This window comes from Carcharhinus amblyrhynchos, chromosome 3, assembly GCF_965287045.1.
Source record: "Carcharhinus amblyrhynchos chromosome 3, sCarAmb.v2.hapA, whole genome shotgun sequence".
Lineage (NCBI taxonomy): Eukaryota > Metazoa > Chordata > Chondrichthyes > Carcharhiniformes > Carcharhinidae > Carcharhinus > Carcharhinus amblyrhynchos.
The window spans coordinates 636918-659368 of NC_137326.1; the positions used below are offsets into that span (position 1 = coordinate 636918).

General features: G+C 46.3%; 1 protein-coding gene across 4 annotated transcripts in view; it reads left to right on the plus strand.

The window, feature by feature from the left end:
- Nucleotides 1-22451, plus strand: part of LOC145362562 (protein kinase C delta type-like) — a 155351-nt gene that overhangs the window by 17061 nt on the left and 115839 nt on the right. Inside the window, exon 1 of one of the 4 annotated variants that reach the window (XM_080218573.1) lies at nt 629-650. The exons of 2 other annotated variants lie outside the window; for them this stretch is intronic. The gene's annotated coding sequence lies outside the window, so the exon portion shown is untranslated. Of the gene's footprint in view, nt 1-628; nt 651-1685; nt 1707-22451 lie in introns of those variants that run through there. One more of the 4 variants, XM_080218581.1, reaches the window with a different exon arrangement.

The window sequence follows — 22451 nt, forward strand, 5'->3', positions numbered from 1 at the left end:
TTATCTCATTATTAACTGAGCTCCAGATAAATAAATTCAACAAAACTGGGTGGAAAAGGCAGTGATACTAATCATAGAACTATAGAGTTTTGCAGCACAGAAGGAGGCCATTTGGTCCATTGTGTCTGCGATGGACCAAATAGCCTTCTATGCTGGTCCCATTCTCCAGCCTGATCTGAGTTTGTATGTTCAGAATTTTCTTTTCACTCCCAACACAACACAAATGGAAGTACTAAGTATTGGTCAGAGGTGTTTAATGAGAACTAGTCTGATGTCAGATACCTGGTTCTTATTTTAAAGGGACTGCGTTGGGTTGTTAAGAGTAAGTTTCCTTTATGGAATTGTTGGTTGTGTTGAGGGGCAGGTTTATTTTGTGAAATCCAGTTGAGTGCTTTATTTCTCTTTATAGTAGAAACACCTCATTCAAGATCAGCCCCTGGACTGTTTACTGATTCTCGGTGACTTCATCTCTAGTGAGTCACTGGCTGTGGTTCATCCTATACAGATAAAACCTGCCGATCCAGTCTCTGTGGTGAAAAGTGCTTGGATTGCATGGCTCTGTTTGAATTTTTATGTGGCCAGAGTTTGAGCCTGGTATCGCCCCTCCTCATACCCTCCTGATCCCACTGTTTCCAGAAGAGATGCTAAAGGTGAGCAGCCCACAGCCTGCGGCAGTCCACCTTGATTTTGATGTTGTTCCATGTGGTATCTTGGTTCCTGATCTTTACTGCCTAGACCCATGGCCACGTTGATGGCGGAGGTGTATGGCCTGCCCTGATTGCAGAGGAGAGGGAGGAGTCACTCAGGCAGCTTAGTTTGTGTATGTGTTTGGGTAGTTTGGGCTTGTGGAGAGGGAATGAAGCTGCAGACTGCTGTGTTTGTGGAGGGAGAGTGCCCTCTTTGTGGAGGCGAAAAGGAAGGTGTGGGTTGCCCTGTTTTGGAGTGCGAGGGAGATGAGGGTGCAGGCTGCCCTGTTACTAGGTAGTGAGGAGCTTTTCTGTCTGGGGCCTGAGGGTGGACAGCTTGCCCTGTTGGGTATGAGGGGTGAGGTAAAGTGCCCTGTTTATGGGGATGAGGGGGCGAGGCACCCTGTTGGGGAGAGATGAGGGGTTGGGTACCTGTTTTGGGGCGGGGAGGGCATAGGGTGGGGTGCTTCTTTGAGGGGAGGAAGGATGAAGTGAATTTTGCGGGGGTGAGGTGCCTTGTGGGAGAGGATGGTGGGGTGGGATGCCTTGTGAGGGGCAAGGTGTGGGGCTCCCTGTGTGGTGGGGTGGGGTGCCCTGTTGGGGATGGATGTGAAGGGTAGGCTTTTGTGAGGAGGGAGTAGGCAAGAGGCGGGGCACCCCGAGGTGGTGGGTAGGAGTGGGGCACTGCATTGGCTTGTGACGGGCGGGGAGGGTGCAAGGTGTGGTTGGTGCAGGGTGCCTCATTGGCTGTGAGGGGGTGGGTGGGGCACCCCACTGGTGGGCGTGAGAGTTGTTTGCCTGCCCTGTCTGGGCAGCAGCACGAGGGTTGTTCCATGTTTGTTGTTGGGTGATTGTAACTCCTTTGTGGATGAGTTGCTACAACTGAGCAAACTGCCAGGGGGCAGCAGGTTGAGCAGAGTTTGACGTCAGGAGTGTGTTGGAACATTTTGATGCAGAATCTGTGTGAGCAGCTTTTCATATTGTGAGTTCTATCCCAGGACACAAGGTTCTCCTGCACAGGTGAGACTGCGAGTGAGTGAGCTCTTGTCTTTAGCAGCACTGAGTTGCCAGTAGCACAGTGAGAGCCAGAGGGTTAAAGTTGTGAAGGATTTGACAGCTTGAAATTAGAAACCAGTTCATTCTGTGAGAAAAGAGCAAGAAATGATGTGAAAGCTGCTGATAGCGGAGCAGGCAGGAAGACGAGAGGATAGACTCACTTCAGCCTTGCAGACTATACACTCTTCCATCCAGCACGTCCGGGTAGAATCCATCGGGAAAGCTCAGCTGAACGGTGAGACAGGTGTTTTAAAAATCCAGAAATAATTGCATCCCAGAATTCGGTCTGACTGAGGCAACGAGCCTAAAGGGAACTGCATTGATTCTGAAACTCTTGGTGCTGGTCTCTAGTCCTTTGATACTCTGGGAACTGCTATAAAATTTCCGCATTTCTGGTTTCTAGTCTCAGCCTGTATATGACCAAATATCAAATTTGAGATGTGTGAGGAGCTGTAAGTTGCTGATAGCTGCATTCTTGTGTTGAAAGACCAAAGAAAGAGATTAGTGGGTCACTGACCATTGAAAAGTTAAGGGTTTATTGCAGTATAAATGTGTTAATGTGCTTGATGGAATAGATACATGTGATCTTTGATGGTGTGGTCATCCAGATGAAATATTTATTCTACGTTCAATTTTTTTAAAAGTGCAGATGCTACAGGGAGAGAATGAAGCAAGAGTCAGGAGTGTTGGCCACAACCACCTTCCTTGTCCTGTTCAATGCCTCTGTGTTGAGTTGCGAAGGACTGATCTGATGTAAAAACTTGTTTGTCTGGGGGAGATGGCAGTGACCTTTGGGAACGCCTCGATATTTCTCGAGACTGGATGGGAGGTTCACCGTCGCAGTGTTACTGGGGGAGTCGTCTCAGCGAACCAGGGAAGATGAGCAGAGTGTTTCTGGGTAAATGGGCTGTGTGTGTCAGGGGAGATGGGGATGTCTTGGTGCAATGGTGGGTGTGGGGTTGTGTTGGCCCGACCAGTGGAACAAAAGAACGTTTTGGCACATCAGTGGAGATGGCATAGCGTCTCAGTGCAATGGGGAGAAAGTGTCTCAGCCCAACATTAGGCGGGGGGGTGGTGCACAAGGGGATGTCTCGGCATGTTGGGGAAAACGGGGGTGACGTCCTGGCGCATCAGGGGAGACTGGGCGGCTGCTTCTTGGCACATTGGAGGAGACTATGTGGGAAGAGACATTTTGGCACATTTTGGGGAATGGGGAGGTGGTATCTCAACACTTTGGAGGAGTTTTAATTAAAATTGCAAAGTGCTTTGACAGTTAAGAGGAAAGTAAGCCTGTGTTCTCTGGAGTATCAGTAACAAAGGCTGATAGCTGATCACTTTAAAATGGAATTTCAATATCCAGAAAGCATCCAAGAATTTCTTTATTCAAGTATTAAAGGATACTGCAGGAAGTGGTTGAGACATAGTTCATTACAACTGTTAAGTAAAAATTTGATAAATATTTGAAATAAAGGTACACACAGGGTTTTGAGAGAGACTGGGACAGTGAGATTATTTTGGGATTCATACAGTGCTATGGGTAGATGGTGTGACAGTGAAATTAATCTGAGATTGATACAGGGATATGGTAAGAGCTTGGGGCACTGGGATTTATGGTCTGTGAATTCCATGATATGGAGTTTTGCTTGATTTATGACTGGTTCTTTGTGTGTTTATGCTATTTCTGACTGACCCATTTGTCTTTGGATTGTTGGGGATGGTGAGAGCCTATACTGATTCCCTTGTCCGGTCCTTGTTGCTTTTCGTTTGTGATTTACGTTTAGGCTTCAGAAGTGAATGTATCTTTTGTTTAACCCTCTTCAGGTGGGACATTATTTCTTGAATGAGAGTTATTTTTCCCTCCCTCATAGCTGTTTATGAATCACTGAATGTCTTCAATGGCTCAAGGAAAGGCTCACTGAGCAGTTTAGGGTTGTGGTTTCCATTCAGTCAGATCACCCGTACCATACCTCATGCTGGACTAGTACAGATACTCCTAGGGTTTCATCAGGACTTGTTTGATCTTGGAATGCTGTTCTGTTGGTATTGCTGTCTTTGTTCTCTTAACTCTCTCCCCCCCCCCCCCCCCCCCCCCACCCAGGGCAGCTCAATGGCACAATGGTTAGCAACTGCTGCCTCACAACACCAGGGACCTGGATTTGATTCCCGGCTTAGATCACTGTCTGTGTGTAGTCTGCATGTTCTCCTCATGTTTGCATAGGCTTCCTCTGTGTGTTCCAGTTTCTTTCCCCCCAGCCTGAAAGACATACTGGTTAGGTGCATTGGCCATGCTAAATTCTCCCTCAGTGTACCTGAACAGGCGCTGGAGTTTGGCAACTAGGGGATTTTCACAGTAACTTCATTGCAATGTTAATGTAAGCATACTTGTGTCAATAATGCTTCAACTTAAACCATGCCCCCTCTGCATTGCATTGCTTGGGTCTTTGGACTCCTTACTAATTCTTCCTTTCATCTTTTCAGTGAGTTACTGTAGCTCTGTCTCTCCCACACTCTGTCACCAATCTGTGCTGCTGGCATTGTGTGGGCGAGGGGAGGGCACTTGTATTTATATCATCTTAATCTGGAGCTTTTGAATGAGTTTGCAGAAACCAGTTAAACCAGAATCACATTGTTCTCTGGGTGATTCTGTCATTAAAATCACCTCTTTATGGAAATACACTTTGGAATAAATCTGACAAATTAATTTCATTTCAGATATTTGGACAAAGGTGATGCAGCACTGAGTGCCGGTGGGGAGGGGCGGGCGTTGCAGCACTGAGTGCCGGCGGGGAGGGGCGGGCGTTGCAGCACTGAGTGCCGGTGGGGAGGGGCGGGCGTTGCAGTGATGTAAGCATGGGTTTGGATGTAGAGTTTGAAGAGTTCAAAGACGGAGTATGTGGAGCATGGGTTGGCAGAAATAATCTGGCAGATTGTGGAGTTTGGAAGGACTGGCAGTTGGGGTTCTGAGGCAGGGCATTAGGAGATCTTGGGGTTTCGGGGCAGGGAAGTTGGGTTGCTGAACCTGGAGATGTTAGGCATGCTGAGGTACAAGGATGGGGTAATGGTTGAGTCTGGGTCGGGGAACTGGGATGGTTAGAGATGGAATATGTTGGGGGAAGGGCTGCAGGACCAGAGCAGTTGGGAAGCAGGGGATTAGCCTGTCTTAGGTTCTTGGTTGAATGATTTTCCGATTGGATTTTGATAGTAAAACAGTCCTCTTTATGTACTTGTGGTCACTGAGTGTGCCTCAGTAGCAGCAGCAGCAGCAGTCAGTCTCATTCTAATCACTTCACAAGCAGCAGTTAAATATGGATTGGGAGAGGTTTAAATGTCAACAAAGATTGACAAAGAAGTTGATAAAGGAGGGTAGAAGAAGCTATGAAGCTGGGCTAGCGCTTAATATAAAAAAGGATAGCAAGAGTTTTTATAAATATATAAAAAGGAAGAGGCTGGCTAGGGTGAACGTTGGTCCCTTAGCGGATGAGAAAGGGGACCTAGTGGTAGGGGATGGGGATATGGCTAAGGTCTTGAATAACTTTTTTGTTTCTGTCTTCACGGAGGAGGACGTGAATAATTTGCCGGGTGTTAGCGATGGAAAGGTGGTAGGACTGGAGGGTCTTAATGACATTACTGTTACTAGAGAGGTGGTGCGCAACAGACTGGAGGGGCTGATTGTGGACAAGTCCCCAGGACCGGATGGAATGCATCCGAGGGTTCTGAAAGAAATGGCGGAGGTGATAGTGGATGCCTTGGTGGTTATTTTCCAGACGTCGCTGGATTCCGGGGAAGTGCCGGAGGATTGGAAAACGGCTAATGTTACGCCGTTGTTTAAGAAGGGTGCCAGGCAAAAGGCGGGGAATTACAGGCCGGTTAGTTTAACGTCTGTGGTAGGTAAAATGTTAGAATCCGTCATTAAGGAGGAAATTGCGAGGCATCTTGAAGGGAATTGCTTGATAGGGCAGACGCAACACGGTTTCATTAAAGGGAAGTCGTGTCTGACAAATTTACTGGAGTTCTATGAGGATGTGTCTAGGGCGGTGGATAGAGGAGAGCCGGTGGATGTGGTCTTTCTGGATTTTCAGAAGGCGTTTGATAAGGTACCTCACAAGAGGTTACTGCAGAAGGTCAGAGGACATGGAGTTGGGGGTAGGGTGTTAGCGTGGATAGAGGATTGGTTGTCAAATAGGAGGCAGAGAGTGGGGGTCAATGGGTGCTATTCGGATTGGCGGTTGGTGACTAGTGGGGTGCCCCAGGGGTCGGTGCTGGGGCCTCAGCTATTTACCATTTATATAGATGATCTGGAGGAGGGAACCGAGTGTAGGGTGTCGAAATTTGCTGATGACACCAAGATTGGGGGAAAGGCAAATTGTGCGGAGGGTGTGGAGAGTCTGCAGAAGGATCTAGATAGGCTGGGCGAATGGGCCAGGAAATGGCAAATGGAATTTAATGTTGGCAAGTGTGAGGTGGTCCACTTTGGTAGGAAGAATGGTAGGAAGGACTATTACTTACGTGGCGAAAAACTGCAGCAGGCGACGGTGCAGAGGGACCTCGGGGTCCTTGTGCATGAGTCGCAAAAACCCAGCCTGCAGGTGCAGCAGGTGGTCAGGAAGGCGAATGGGATGCTGGCCTTCATAGCGAGGGGGATTGAATATAAAAGTAGGGAGGTCTTGCTGCAGCTGTATAGGGCATTGGTGAGGCCGCAGCTGGAGTACTGTGTGCAGTTTTGGGCGCCGCACCTGCGCAAGGATATTTTGGCCTTGGAGGGAGTGCAGAGGAGGTTTACTAGGCTGATACCGGAGTTGAGGGGGTTGAGCTATGAGGAGAGGCTGAATAAACTAGGCTTGTACTCGTTAGAGTTTAGAAGAATGAGGGGAGATCTCATTGAGACGTATAAGATGATGAATGGGATGGATAGGATAGAGGTGGAAAGACTCTTCCCGCTCAAAAAAGACAGTAGGACTAGGGGGCACAGCCTCAAGATAAAGGGGGGGCGGTTCAGAACGGAGTTGAGGAGGAACTTCTTCACTCAAAGGGTGGTGAATCTCTGGAATTCTCTGCCCGTTGAAGTGGTGGAGGCTGCCTCGCTAAATATTTTTAAGAAGCGGGTTGATGGGTTTTTGATAAGAGAAGGGATTAAGGGTTATGGGGAGAGGGCGGGAAAGTGGAACTGAGCCACGACAGATCAGCCATGATCTTATTGAATGGCGGGGCAGGCTCGAAGGGCCAGATGGCCTACTTCTGCTCCTATTTCTTATGTTCTTATGTTCTTATAACTATTGAGACAGGTGATCAGCCATGATCATGATGAATGGTGGAGCAGGCTTGAAGGGCTGAATGGCTTACTCTTATTTTCTATGTGTGTTTGCAGAGATGTTGAGGTGATCAAAGGGTGGCATGGTGGCCAGTGCCTCTCAGCGCCAGGGACCCGGGTTCAATTCCAGCCTTGGTGACTGTGTGTGGAGTTTGCACATTCTTCCTGTGCCTGTGTGAGTTTCCTCCTGCACTCCAAAGATGTGCTGATTAGGTGGATTATCCATGGTAAATGCATGGGATTACAGGGATAGAGCAGGTAGGTGGGCCTGGGTAAAATGCTGTTTTAGAGACGTGATGCAGATTTGATGGGCCAAATGGCCTCCTTCTGCACTGTCGGGATTCTAAGGATTCAGTGAATACTGACCACCTCTTAACCGTCCCTTGTGAGGTGTTGGGAATATTACGGATAGGGAGGGAGTGCGTGGATGGGTTTCTCTCAGTTCAGTTCTCAGATTGAGGTACAAATCTGTATGGACTCCAAATGTTAACTCTGCTTCTCTTTCCACAGATGCTGCCAGACCTGCTGAGTTTTTCCAGCATTTTTTGTTTTTATTTGAAATTTCTAGTATCTGCAGTGTTTTGCTTTTATATTAATCTGTGGGTGAAGTTAGAAAGGATCAAGGACTGAACCACTGAGTTAGGATGCTCACAATACCAGGTTAAAGTCCAACAGGTTTATTTGATCGTAAACCACAAGCTTTTGGGGTTTGCCCCTTTGTCAGGTGAGTGGAGAGTTCTGGTCTTGTCACCTGATGAAGGGGCAAACCCCGAAAGCTTGTGGGTTTACTATCAAATAAACCTGTTGGACTTTAACCTGGTGTCGTGAGACTTCCCACTGTGTTAGAACAGAGTTTGGGAAAGTGTAATGAGCCCTCTGAACCACACTCTGCGAATGGGACTGACTGTGTAATTGGGATAAAATGCATCTTGTATCTCTCTGAACTAGGACCAGGAGGAGGCCATTCAGCTCCTCCAGCCTGCTCTGCCATTCAATACGATTATGGCTAATCTTGTCTCGGCCTCAACTCCACTTTCCTGCCCATTCTCTATAACCCTTCAATCCCATTATTAATGAAAATTCTGGCTAACTCCTCGAATTTACTCAATGTCCTGGCATCCTGCCATCCTGGGGTAGTGAATTCCATAGATTCACAGCCTTTTAATTCCCAAAATGGCGCAAGAGCAAGGTAACCTCTTGCAAGCTGTGCCCAGCATACCTTCTAATTCTAACTTTCACTCTCATTCTATGTCTCTGAAACTTCATTCTAACTCCTTACGTTCTGCACTCTCTCCTTTCCTTCTCTATGAATGGTATGCTTTGTCTGTATCAAGAAACGCAAGAAACAATGCTTTTCACTGTATGCTAATACATGTGACAATAATAAATCAAATTTTAACGGAAGTACTTTCTCCTCATCTCTGTTTTTAAACCTGCTATGCCTTATCCTAAAACAATGACCGCTTGTTTTAGATTGCCCCTACAAGAGTTTAAGTTTTAAGTTTTTTGTTCATTTGTGGGATGTGGCTGTCGTTGGCTAGGCCAGCATTTATTACCCATCCCTAGTTGCCCTTGTAGGACAGTCAGAGTTAATCTTGGTGTTATGTGCCTAGAGTCACATGCAGGTCAGACAGATAAGATGACAGATTTCCTTCCCTTAAGGGCATTAGTGAACATAAGAACATAAGAACATAAGAAATAGGAGCAGGAGTAGGCCATCTGGCCCTTCGAGCCTGCCCCGCCATTCAATAAGATCATGGCTGATCTGTCGTGGCTCAGTTCCACTTTCCCGCCCTCTCCCCATAACCCTTAATCCCCTCGCTTATCAAAAACCCATCAACCCGCTTCTTAAAAATATTTAGCGAGGTAGCCTCCACCACTTCAACGGGCAGAGAATTCCAGATATTCACCACCCTTTGAGTGAAGAAGTTCCTCCTCAACTCCGTTCTAAACCGCCCCCCCTTTATCTTGAGGCTGTGCCCCCTAGTCCTACTGTCTTTTTTGAGCGGGAAGAGTCTCTCCACCTCTATCCTATCCATCCCATTCATCATCTTATACGTCTCAATGAGATCTCCCCTCATTCTTCTAAACTCCAACGAGTACAAGCCCAGTCTATTCAGCCTCTCCTCATAGCTCAACCCCCTCAACTCCGGTATCAGCCTAGTAAACCTCCTCTGCACTCCCTCCAAGGCCAAAATATCCTTGCACAGGTGCGGCGCCCAAAACTGCACACAGTACTCCAGCTGCGGCCTCACCAATGCCCTATACAGCTGCAGCAAGACCTCCCTACTTTTATATTCAATCCCCCTCGCTATGAAGGCTAGCATCCCATTCGCCTTCCTGACCACCTGCTGCACCTGCAGGCTGGGTTTTTGCGACTCATGCACAAGGACCCCGAGGTCCCTCTGCACCGTCGCCTGCTGCAGTTTTTCGCCACGTAAGTAATAGTCCTTCCTACCATTCTTCCTACCAAAGTGGACCACCTCACACTTGCCAACATTAAATTCCATTTGCCATTTCCTGGCCCATTCGCCCAGCCTATCTAGATCCTTCTGCAGACTCTCCACACCCTCCGCACAATTTGCCTTTCCCCCAATCTTGGTGTCATCAGCAAATTTCGACACCCTACACTCGGTTCCCTCCTCCAGATCATCTATATAAATGGTAAATAGCTGAGGCCCCAGCACCGACCCCTGGGGCACCCCACTAGTCACCATCCGCCAATCCGAATAGCACCCATTGACCCCCACTCTCTGCCTCCTATTTGACAACCAATCCTCTATCCACGCTAACACCCTACCCCCAACTCCATGTCCTCTGACCTTCTGCAGTAACCTCTTGTGAGGTACTTTATCAAACGCCTTCTGAAAATCCAGAAAGACCACATCCACCGGCTCTCCTCTATCCACCGCCCTAGACACATCCTCATAGAACTCCAGTAAATTTGTCAGACACGACTTCCCTTTAATGAAACCGTGTTGCGTCTGCCCTATCAAGCAATTCCCTTCAAGATGCCTCGCAATTTCCTCCTTAATGACGGATTCTAACATTTTACCTACCACAGACGTTAAACTAACCGGCCTATAATTCCCCGCCTTTTGCCTGGCACCCTTCTTAAACAACGGCGTAACATTAGCCGTTTTCCAATCTTCCGGCACTTCCCCGGAATCCAGCGACGTCTGGAAAATAACCACCAAGGCATCCACTATAACCTCCGCCATTTCTTTCAGAACCCTCGGATGCATTCCATCCGGTCCTGGGGACTTGTCCACAATCAGCCCCTCCAGTCTGTCGTGCACCACCTCTCTAGTAACAGTAATGTCATTAAGACCCTCCAGTCCTACCACCTTTCCATCGCTAACACCCGGCAAATTATTCACGTCCTCCTCCGTGAAGACAGAAACAAAAAAGTTATTCAAGACCTTAGCCATATCCCCATCCCCAACCACTAGGTCCCCTTTCTCATCCTCTAAGGGACCAACGTTCACCCTAGCCAGCCTCTTCCTTTTTATATATTTATAAAAACTCTTGCTATCCTTTTGATGGGTTTTTCAGACAATCAACAATGGTTTCATGGTCATCAGTAGATTCTTAATTCCAGATATTTTTTATTGAATTCAAATTCTGTTGTGGTGGGATTTGAACCTGGGTCCCCAGAACATTAGCTGAGTTTCCTGATTAATAGTCTGGTGATGATACCATTGCCTCCCCATTAGTGTCACAAGTACGCTTACATTAATATTGCAATGAACTTACTGAGAAATTCCACTAGTTGCCACACTCTGGCAGAACGGTAGCACAGTGGTTAGCACTGCTGCCTCACAGCGCCAGAGATCCCCGGGTCACTGTCTGTGTGGAGTTTGCACTTTCTCTCTGTGTCTGTGGATTTCCTCTGTGCTCCAATTTTTTTCCACAGTCCAAAGATGTGCGGATTACGTTGATTGGTTATGCTAAATTGCTGTTTAGTGTCAGGGGAATTAGCAGGGTAAATGAGGGTCACGGGAGTAGGCCTTGGGTGGATTGTGGTTGGTACAGACTTGATGGGCTGAATGGCCTTCTTGCTGTAGGGATTCTATGTTTGGGTACATTGAGGGAGAATTTAGCATGGACAATGCACATAACCAGCACAAGGGGACTCATCCGCTCTCTTTGTCAATACCTTTTATCATCTTATGTACCTCAATTAGATCTCCTCTCATTCTTCTAAACTCCAGAGATTATAGGCCTAACTACTTGATCTCTTTTCATAAGACAAAATCCTCATCTCTGGACTAGTGAGCCTCCTCTTAATGCCACTACATCCTTCCTCAAATAAGGGGACCAAAACTGTATGCAGTACTCCATGTGCGGTCTCACCAATGCCTCTTATTGTTGGAGCAACACTTCCCTTCTTTGATATTCTATTCTTTTGGCTTTAAATGCCAAAATTCCATTTGCTTTCCTTATTACTTGCTGTATCTGCGAACTGGTTTTCTGCGTGCACAAGAACACAGAGATCCCTCTGCACTGAAACACTTGAAGTCTCTCTCCATTTAGGTAATAAGTTGCCTTTCCATTTTTCTGACCAAAATGGATAACTTCACACTTATCCATGTTAAACTACATTTTGGCCTGTTCACCTAACCTATCTATATCTATTTGTAAACTACTTATTTTCTCATTGCAACTTACTAGTCCGCCTATTTTAGTATCATGTGCAAATTTGGCTATGGTACCTTCTATTCCTGTATCCAAGTCATTAATATAGATTTTGATAGTTGGGGCCTGAGGACCAAACCATGTAGCACACCACTAGTTACGTATTGCCAACCAGAAAAAGACTAATTTACCCTGGCTGTCTGTCTTTTGTCAATTAGTAAGAAGTCTCACAACACCAGGTTAAAGTCCAACAGGTTCATTTGGTGGCAAAAACCACTAGCTTTTGGAGCACTGGTCCTTCATCAGATAAGTGGGAGTTCTGTTCAAAAACAGGGTATATAAAGACACAGACTCAATTTACAAAGTAATGATTGGAATGTAGTCTTTGCAGGTAATTAAATCTCAAAGGTACAGACAATGTGAGTGGGGAGAGAGTTAAGCACAAGTGTGTTGTTTCTAGCCAGGAGAGTTAGTGAGATTTTGCAAGCCCAGGCAAGTAGTGGGGGTTACAGATAATGTCACATGAACCCAAGATCCCTGTTGAAGCCATCCTCGTGCAGAACCTGGCTATCAGTCTCTGCTCAGTGACTCTGCACTGTCATGTGTTGTGAAGGCCACCTTGGAGAACGCTTACCCGAAGATTAGAGGCCGAATGCCTGTGACCGCTGAAGTGTTCCCCAACAGGTAGAGAACACTCTTGCCTGGTGATTGTTGAGCAGTGTTCATCCATCCGTTGTTGTAGTTTCTGCATGGTCTTCCCAACGTACCATGCCTTGGGACATCATTTCCTGCAGTGAATCAGGTAGACAACGTTGGCTGAGTTGCAAGCGTATGCACCATGTACCTGGTGGATGGTGTTCACACGTGATATAATGGCATCCATGTCGATGATCCACGCACGTCTTGCAGAGGTTGCTGTGGCAGGGTTGTGTGGTGTCATGGGTAGTTTGCTGTGGACAATGGTCTGTTTGAGGTTGTGCAGTTTGAAGGCAAGAAGTAGGGGTGTGGGGATGGCCTTGGTGAAATATTCGCCTTCATCAATGACCTGTTGAGGGCTCTGGAGAAGATGCTGTAGCTTCTCCGCTCCAGGAAAGTACTGGACGATGAAACGTACTCTGTCCACCGTGTCTTCTGAGGAGGTCTGTGTGATTTTTCGCTGTGGCGCTTCGGAACTGTTGATCGATGAGTCACGCGCCACATCCCATTCTTATGAGGGCATCTTTCAGCGTCTGGAGGTACCTGTTGTGATCCTCCTCATTTGAGCAGATCCTGTGTTAACAGAGGGCTTGTCCGTAGGGATGGCTTCTTCAACATGTTTAGGGTAGAAGCTGAAGAAGTGGAGCATTGTGAGGTTACGCATGGGCTTGCAAAAAAGTGAAGTGCTGAGGTGACCGTCCTTGTTGGAGATGCGTGTGTCCAAGAATACAACTGATTCCGGAGAGTAATCCAAGGTGAGTCTGATAGTGGGATGGTACTTGTTGATGTCATCATATAGTTGTTTCAGTGATTGTTCACCATGAGTCCCAAGGAAGAAAATGTCATTCATGTATCGAGTGTATAGCAATGGCTGAAGGTCCTGTGCGGTGAAGAGGTCTTGTTTGAACCTGTGCATGAAGATGTTGGCATATTGAGGTGTGAATTTGGTCCCCGTGGCTGTTAGGTATGTCTGAATGAAGAACTGGTTGTTGAATGTGAAGACATTGTGATCCAGGATGAAGCAGAGGAGTTGTAAAATTGCACCCCAGTGACTTGCCTGGGCTTGCAAAATCTCATGAACCTGTGCTTAACCCTCTCTCCACTCACATTGTCTGTACCTTGAAGACTTGATTACCTGCAAAGACTCTCATTCCAATCGTTATTTTGTAAATTGAGTTTGTGTCTTTATATGCCCTGTTTGTGAACGGAACGCCTACTTACCTGATGAAGGGGCAGCGCTCCAAAAGCTAGTGGCTTTTGCCACCAAATAAACCTGTTGGACTTTTACCTGGTGTTGTGAGACTTCTTACTGTGTTTACCGCAGTCCAATGCCAGCATCTCCATATTTTGTCAGTTAGCCAGTCTTCTATCCAAGCTAATAAATTACCCCCAATTCCATGTGATCTTACCTTGTGTATTAACTTTCTGTGTAGCACCTTATCAAACACCTTCCTGAAGTATAGGTATACTTCTATAGGATCCCCATTATATACTTGGCTTGTGTTAAGAGGTTTGGCTTATGAGGAGAGACTGAGTAGACAGGGGCTACACGTATTGGAATTCAGAAGAATGAAGGGAGATCTTATAGGAACATACAAGATTATGAAGGGAATAGATAAGGTAAAAGCAGGGAAGTTGTTTCCACTAGCAGGTGAAACTAGAACCAAGTGGCATGGTCTCAAACTAAGGGGGAGCAGATTTAGGACTGAGTTGAGGAGGAACTACGGTGTCTTGGCGTTTATTGGTAGGGGGATTGAATTTAGGAGCCGCAACGTCATGTTGCAGCTGTACAAAACTCTGGTGCGGCCGCACTTGGAGTATTGTGTACAGTTCTGGTCCCCACATTATAGGAAGGATGTGGAGGCATTGGAGAGGGTGCAGAGGAGGTTTACCAGGATATTGCCTGGTATGGAGGGAAGGTCCTATGAGGAGAGACTGAGGGATTTGAGGTTGTTTTCGTTAGAAAGAAGGCGGCTAAGAGGGGACCTTATTGAAACGTACAAGATGATTAGAGGTTTAGATAGGGTGGACAGTGATAGCCTTTTTCCTCGGATGGAGAGAGCTAGCACGAGGGGACATAGCTTTAAATTAAGGGGTGGTAGTTATAGGACGGATGTCAGAGGTAGGTTCTTTACCCAGAGGGTGGTGAGGGATTGGAATGCCCTGCCTGCTGCAGTTGTAGATGTGCCAAGTTTGGGGGCATTTACGAGGTCTGTGGATAGGTTTATGGATGGAAAGGGGTTGGTTTAGGTTAGAGGGTCATTGCTTTTCTCTTAATTGGTCGGCGCAACATCGAGGGCCGAAGGGCCTGTTCTGCGCTGTAATGTTCTATGTTCTAAGAACTTTTTCACACAAAGGATTGTGAATCTGGAATTCCCTGCCCAGTGAAGCAGTTGAGGCTACCTCTTTGAATGTTTTTAAGACAAGGATAGATAAATTTTTGAACAGTAAAGGAATTAAGGATTATGGTGAGTGGGTGGGTAAGTGGAGCTGAGTCCACAGAGAGATCAGCCATGATTTTATTGAATGGCAGAGCAGACTTGAGGGGCCACATGGCCTACTCCTGCTCCAAGTTCTTATGTTAAATCTTCAAAGAGCTTTAGCAAACTAGTCAAACATGCATGATGGCACAGTGGTTAGCACTGCTGCCTCACAGAGCAACACCTCCTTTCTTTTATAGTTTTTTTTGGCTTTAAATGCCAAAATTCCACTTGCTTTCCTTATTACTTGCTGTACCTGCAACCTGGTTTGATTCCCAGCTTGTCTGTGTGGAGTCTCCAGTTTCCTTCCGCAGTCTGAAAAATGTGCTTGTAAGGTGCATTGGCCATGCTAAATTCTCCCTCAGCGTACCTGAACAGGTGCCGGAGTTTGGCAACTAGGGGATTTTCACAGTAAATTCATTGCAGTATTAATGTAAGTTTACTTGTGACACTAATAAACAAACTTAAAATATAAACTTTAAACATGATTTACCCTTCATAAAAACCATGTTGACTCTGATGAATTGTGTTTTGACTTTTCAAATGTCCTGTTATTATTTCCTTAATAATGGATTCTAACCATTTCCCTATAATGGATGTTAAACTAACTGGTCTGTAGTTTTCTACTTTCTCCCTCCCTCCCTTTTTGAATAAGCATTAGCATTTTCTAATCTACTGGAATTCTTCCCGCATTCAGGGAATTTTATATTCAGGGAATATTATAACCAATGGATGCACTATCTCCACTGCCGCTTCCTCTAAGATCCTCGGATGTAGACCATCAGGCCCTGGGGACTTAGCTGCCTTCTGTCCCAATCATTTGTTAAGTTGTATTTCGCTATCAGTAGTGATTTACAGATGATTATCCTGAGGGACTGGGAGCCAATCCTTGTCAAGTGGATATTTCACTAGAACTGGAGGCAGGATATGGGTCACTCAGGAACTCAATGCAGTTGCCAGCAGGAGTCATGGATGATTATTCCTTACCCTATGTTGTTTGTCCATCGTCATTGATGAGGACCTCGACACCATTAGTCATTTTGAGGCTGGTTGTGGCATGTCTGAAGATGACTGATCAGGCCAGTTTGGGCACGGAATGTCCTGGCACATATTGGACAGACTTGTTTAGGCACTGTAGTTGTTGTGCTGGTGGCTCTAGACTTGCGCAGCTCACGCTTAAGTTGTACCCACACTTTGGAAGAATAATTTGATAAGGAAGTATTCATTGAATGGCATGACACTTGGAAGTTCTGAGGTGTGTTTGTCCATCGATCACTAGAGGCGGAAGGACATGTTTTGTAGGGTGCTGAAAAGGCATATGGGCACTTGCCTTTATCAATCGAGGCATAGATTACAAAAGCGGGAAAGTCATTTTGAAGTTGAGTAGAACTTTGATGAGGCCACGGCTGAAGTACTGTGTGCAGTTTTGGTCGCCACATTATGGAAAAGATGTAATTACATTGGAGGGGGTGCAGAGGATATTCACCAGGATGCTGCCCAGGGTGGGAAGATAGTCTTGGATGGTTTTCATTGGAGCAGGGAAGACTGGGGGAACAAGATTATGAGGGACATGGGGACAGAGTGGATAAGGAGCAGTTATTCCCCCTCAGTTGAAGGGTCAGTCACGTGGGAACATGAGTTCAAGTTGAGGGGCAGGAGGTTTTGGGGGATGAGAGGAAAGCCTTTTTTCCCAAAGGTGGTGACGGTCAGGAGTGAGCTGCCTCGGAGGGTAGAGGCGAGTTGCCTCACATCCTTTAAGAAGACCTGGATGGGTACTTGGCGTGTTGCCTTCACCCAAAGGGTTATGTGAGTCTGTGGAATTCCCTGTCCAGTGAATCAGTTGAGGCTACCTCATTGAACGTTTTTAAGGCAAGGATAGGTAATTTTTGAACAGTAAAGAAATCAAGGGCTGCGGTGAGCGGGTGGGTAACTGGAGCTGAGTCCATGAAAAGATCAGCCATGATCTTATTGAATGGTGGAGCAGGCTCGAGAGGCCAGAGGGCCTACTCCTTCTCCTAGTTCTTATGTTTTATGTTCTTGTAACATTGTGTAACATGTCACATAGTGAGATCTAAACATGGTGCCATTCTATCCTGGTCTTGTTCTAAAAGCCTGGCAGGCTGCCAGTGTCAAGATCCGAAAACCTCTCTGAACCTCTTGGTGAAAATTGTGATTGAAATATGCTATACTAGAGCAGAATTTAATTATTGCATGATAAAATTCCTGGAAACAAATGAATTATCACTGGCTGACAGCCAGTAAGATCATGCTCTTAGACAACTTTGCGTAAGATTGCACGAAAGAGGCCCTATGACTCATCAGGTCTGCACTGGCCATCAAGCATCTATCTATTCTAATCCCATTTTCCTGTACTTGGTCATAGAGGTTTACAGCATGGAAACAGGCCCTTCGGCCCAACTTGTCCATGCTGCCCTTTTTTTTTAAAACTCCTAAGCTAATCCCAATTGCCCACACTTGGCCCATATCCTTCTTATCCATCGAACCCATGTAACTGTCTAAATGCTTTTTAAAAGATAAAATTGTACCCGCCTCTACTACTACCTCTGGCAATTTGTTCCCGACACTCACCACCCTCTGTGAGAAAAAAATTTGCCCTCTGGACACTTTTGTATCTCTCCCCTCTCACCTTAAACCTATTCCCTCTAGTTTTAGACTCCCCTATCTTTGGGAAAAGTCATTGACTTCTACCTTGTCTGTGCCCCTTGTTATTTTATAGACCTCTATAAGGTCACCCCTCAGCTTGCTATGCTCCAGAGGAAAAATGTCCCAGTCTATTCAGCCTCTCCTTATAAGTCAATCCATCAAGTTCTGGTAGCACCCTAGTAAATCTTTTCTGCACTCTCTCTAGTTTAATAATATCCTTTCTATGATAGGGTGACTGAAATTGCACACAGTATTCCAAGTGTGGCCTTACCAATGTCTTGTACAACTTCAACAAAACATTCCAACTCCTATATTCAATGTTCTGACCAATGAAACCAAGCATGCCAAATGCCTTCTTCACCTGTGACTTCACTTTCAAGGAGCTATGAACCTGTACCCCTAGATTTCTTTGTTCAGTAACTCTCCCCAATGCCCTACCATTAACAGAGTAAGTTCTGCCCTGATTCAGTCTACCAAAATGCATCACCTCACATTTGTCTAAATTAAACTCCACTGTCATGCGTCAGCCCACTGGCCCAATCGATCAAGATCCCATTGCAATTGGAGATAACCTTCCTCAATGTCCACCATGCCATTACACAAATGGTCCTGCATGGTTACTGGGAACAGTAGTGTCCAGGATGGGTCCTGCATCTTACTAAGTATGAGTGGGAGTGTTCCTCCTGAAAAAACAATTAAATCAGGTGTGGGCCTCAACTACAGTCTGTCTCAAAAAGTCAACTCAGCCAAATTGGTTGAGAACTGAGGAGAATCCTCCCAGACTGTAGTTAAAGCTTTGGAGTCCAAAATGGAAACTGCCAATGAAACTATAGCTACTCTTCTGCCCGAGGAAGGAGGTGAGTCAGAACTCTGGCGCTCACTATGAAAGAGATGGGCGCATATCAGATACACCCCTCCAACATCAGATGTCGAGCTGGAAGTTCTGGACCCTGCGGGCATAATGATTTCAATGAGGCCATTGAGTTTGGCCTCTTAGAATATGAACTCTCTCTGATTGAGCTCATTATTGCTTGACCAGTCAGGGAGCCTTCGTTGTATATGTGTATGTGTAACTGGGATTGTCAGGTCTCCTGGCATTCCAGATGCTGACTCAGAGCTTGTAACACTCTATGAATTTAAATAGAGCTTGTAAATAAAAAGGAATCTTATGAAGGAATACCAGCTTCTGCTGACTTAGAGAGTCATAGAGGTTTACAGCATGGAGAAAGGCCCCTTGGCCCAACGTGTCCATGCCGCGTTTTTTTAACACCCCTAAGCTAATCCCAATTGCTTGCATTTGGCCTATACCCATCATACCCATGTAACTATCTAAATGCTTTTTAAAAGATGAAATTGTACCCACCTCTCCTATTATCTCAGGCAGCTTGTTCCAGACACTCACCACCCTCTGTGTGAAAAAAATTGCCTTTCTGGACACTTTTTTATCTCTTCCCTCTCACCTTGAACCTTTGCCTATAGGTATGTCAGGAATAAAAGAATGACTAGGGTAAGATTAGGGACAGTCAAGGACAGTAGTGGGAAGTTGTGCATGGAGTCTGAAGCAATAGGAGAGGCGCTAAATGAATATTTCTCATCAGTATTCATACAGGGAAAAGACAATGTTGTTAAAGAGAATACTGAGATACAGGCTATTAGACTCGACGGGATTGAGGTTCGTAAGGAGGAGGTGTTAGCAATTGAGAGTATGAAAATAGATAAGTCCCCTGAGCCGGTTGGGATTTATCCTAGGATTCTCTGGGAGGCTAGGGAGGAGATTGCAGAGCCTTTGGCTTTGATCTTTAGGTCATCATTGTCTACAGGAATAGTGCCAGACAACTGGAGGATAGCAAATGTTGTCCCCTTGTTCAAGAAGGGGAGAAGAGACAACCCTGTTAATTATAGACCAGTGAGCTTTACTTCTGTTGTGGGCAAAGTTTTGGAAAGGATTATAAGAGATAAGATTTATAATCATCCAGAAAGGAATAATTTGATTAGGGATAGATAACACAGTTTTGTGAAGGGTTGGTCATGCCTCACAAACCTTATTGAGTTCTTTGAAAAGGTGACCAAAGAGGTGGATGAGGGCAAAGCAGTCGATATGGTGTTATATGGATTTCAGGAAAGCATTTGATAAGATTCCCCATGGTAAGCTATTGCAGGAGATACGGAGGCATGGGATTTAGGGTGATTTAGCAGTTTGGATCAGGAATTGGCTAGCTGATAGGTGGTCAAGAAGGCGAATGGGATGCTGGCCTTCATAGCGAGGGGGATTGAATATAAAAGTAGGGAGGTCTTGCTGCAGCTGTATAGGGCATTGGTGAGGCCGCAGCTGGAGTACTGTGTGCAGTTTTGGGCGCCGCACCTGCGCAAGGGTATTTTGGCCCTGGAGGGAGTGCAGAGGAGGTTTACTAGGCTGATACCGGAGTTAAGGGGATTGAGCTATGAGGAGAGGCTGAATAAACTAGGCTTGTACTCGTTAGAGTTTAGAAGAATGAGGGGAGATCTCATTGAGACGTATAAGATGATGAATGGGATGGATAGGATAGAGGTGGAGAGACTCTTCCCGCTCAAAAAAGACAGTAGGACTAGGGGGCACAGCCTCAAGATAAAGGGGAGGCGGTTTAGAACGGAGTTGAGGAGGAACTTCTTCACTCAAAGGGTGGTGAATCTCTGGAATTCTCTGCCCGTTGAAGTGGTGGAGGCTGCCTCGCTAAATATTTTTAAGAAGCGGGTTGATGGGTTCTTGATAAGAGAGGGGATTAAGGGTTATGGGGAGAGGGCGGGAAAGTGGAACTGAGCCACAACAGATCAGCCATGATCTTATTGAATGGCAGGGCAGGCTCGAAGGGCTAGATGGCCTACTCCTGCTCCTATTTCCTATTTCTTATGATAGAAGACAGAGGGTGGTGGTTGATGGGAAATATTCAACCTGGAGTTCAGTTGCAAGTGGTGTACCTCAAGGATCTGTTTTGGGGCCACTGCTGTTTGTCATTTTTATAAATGACCTGGATGGGGGTGTAGAAGGATGGGTTAGTAAATTTGCAGATGACACTAAAGTCAGTGGAGTTGTGGACAGTGTGGAAGGATATTGCAGGTTACAGAAGGACATAGATAAGCTGCAGAGATGGGCTGAGAGGTGGCAAATGGAGTTTAGTGCAGAAAAGTGTGAGGTGATTCCCTTTGGAAGGATTAAGAACATAAGAACATAAGAAATAGGAGCAGGAGTAGGCCATCTAGCCCTTCGAGCCTGCCCCGCCATTCAATAAGATCATGGCTGATCTGTCGTGGCTCAGTTCCACATTCCCGCCCTCTCCCCATAACCCTTAATTCCCTTGCTTATCAAAAACCCATCAACCCGCGTCTTAAAAATATTTAGCGAGGCAGCCTCCACCACCTCAACGGGCAGAGAATTCCGGAGATTCACCACCCTTTGAGTGAAGAAGTTCCTCCTCAACTCCGTTCTAAACTGCCCCCCCTTTATCTTGAGGCTGTGCCCCCTAGTCCTACTGTCCTTTCTGAGCGGGAAGAGTCTCTCCACCTCTATCCTATCCATCCCATTCATCAACTTATACGTCTCAATGAGATCTCCCGTCATTCTTCTAAACTCTAACGAGTACAAGCCAAGTTTATTCAGCCTCTCCTCATAGCTCAACCCCCTCAACTCTGGTATCAGCCTAGTAAACCTCCTCTGCACTCCCTCCAAGGCCAAAATATCCTTGCGTAAGTACGGTGACCAAAACTGCACACAGTACTCCAGCTGCGGCCTCACCAGTGCCCTATACAGCCGCAGCAAGACCTCCCTACTTTTATATTCAATCCCCCTCGCTATGAAGGCCAGCATCCCATTCGCCTTCCTGACCACCTGCTGCACCTGCAGGCTGGGTTTTTGCGACTCATGCACAAGGACCCCCAGGTCCCTCTGCACCGTCGCCTGCTGCAGTTTTTCGCCACGAAAGTAATAGTAATAGTAACAGGAGTAGAGAGTACTGGGCTAATGGTAAGTTACATGGTAGTGTGGGTGAGCACAGAGATCTCGGGGTACATGTGCATAGATCCCTGAAAGTTGGCACCCAGGTTGATAGGGTTGTTAAGAAGGCGGATAGTGTGTTAGCTTTTATTGGTAGAGGGATTGAGTTTTGGAGCCATGAGGTCATGTTCCAGCTGTACAAAACTCTAGCGTGGCCACAGTTGGTGTATTGCGTACAGTTCTGATTGCCATATTACAGGAAGAATGTAGAAGCATTGGAAAGGATGCAGAGGAGGTTTACCAGGATGATGCCTGGTATGGTGGGAAGGGCCTAATGAGGAAAGGCTGAGGGACTTGAAGCTGTTTTTGTTAGAGAGAAGAAGGTTAAGAGGTGACTTAATAGAGGCATACAAGATGATCACAGGATTAGATAGGGTGGACAGTGTGAGCCCTTTTCCTCGGATGGAGATGGATAGCACGAAGGGACATAGCTTTAAATTGAGGGGTGATAGATATAGGACAGATGTCAGAGGTAGGGCTTCGGCTCAAAACAGGCTTCGGTGAGAACAGGCAGAGGCGAGAATAGATGTTTTTTCTTTTCGGAAAGTTTATTCTTGTTCTTCCCCAGAGTAAAAACACAAAAAAAATGCCAGGCAGTTGGTGGAATGCTCCTCTTGCAGGATGTGGGAGATCAGGGAGACCTCCGGCATCCCTGACAACAACACCTGCAAAAAATGCATCCAGCTGCAGCTGCTAGCAAAGCGTGTTAGGGAACTGGAGAAGGAGCTTGATGACCTCTGTCTAATTCGGGAGAATGAGAAGTTTATAGACCGTATCTTTAGGGAGGTAGTTACACCTAAGCAGCAGAGCACAGGAAATTGGGTTACTGTAAGGAGAGGAAATGGAAATGTGAAAGGACAGGCAGAGCAGGGTTCCCCTGGGGACATTCCACTCCA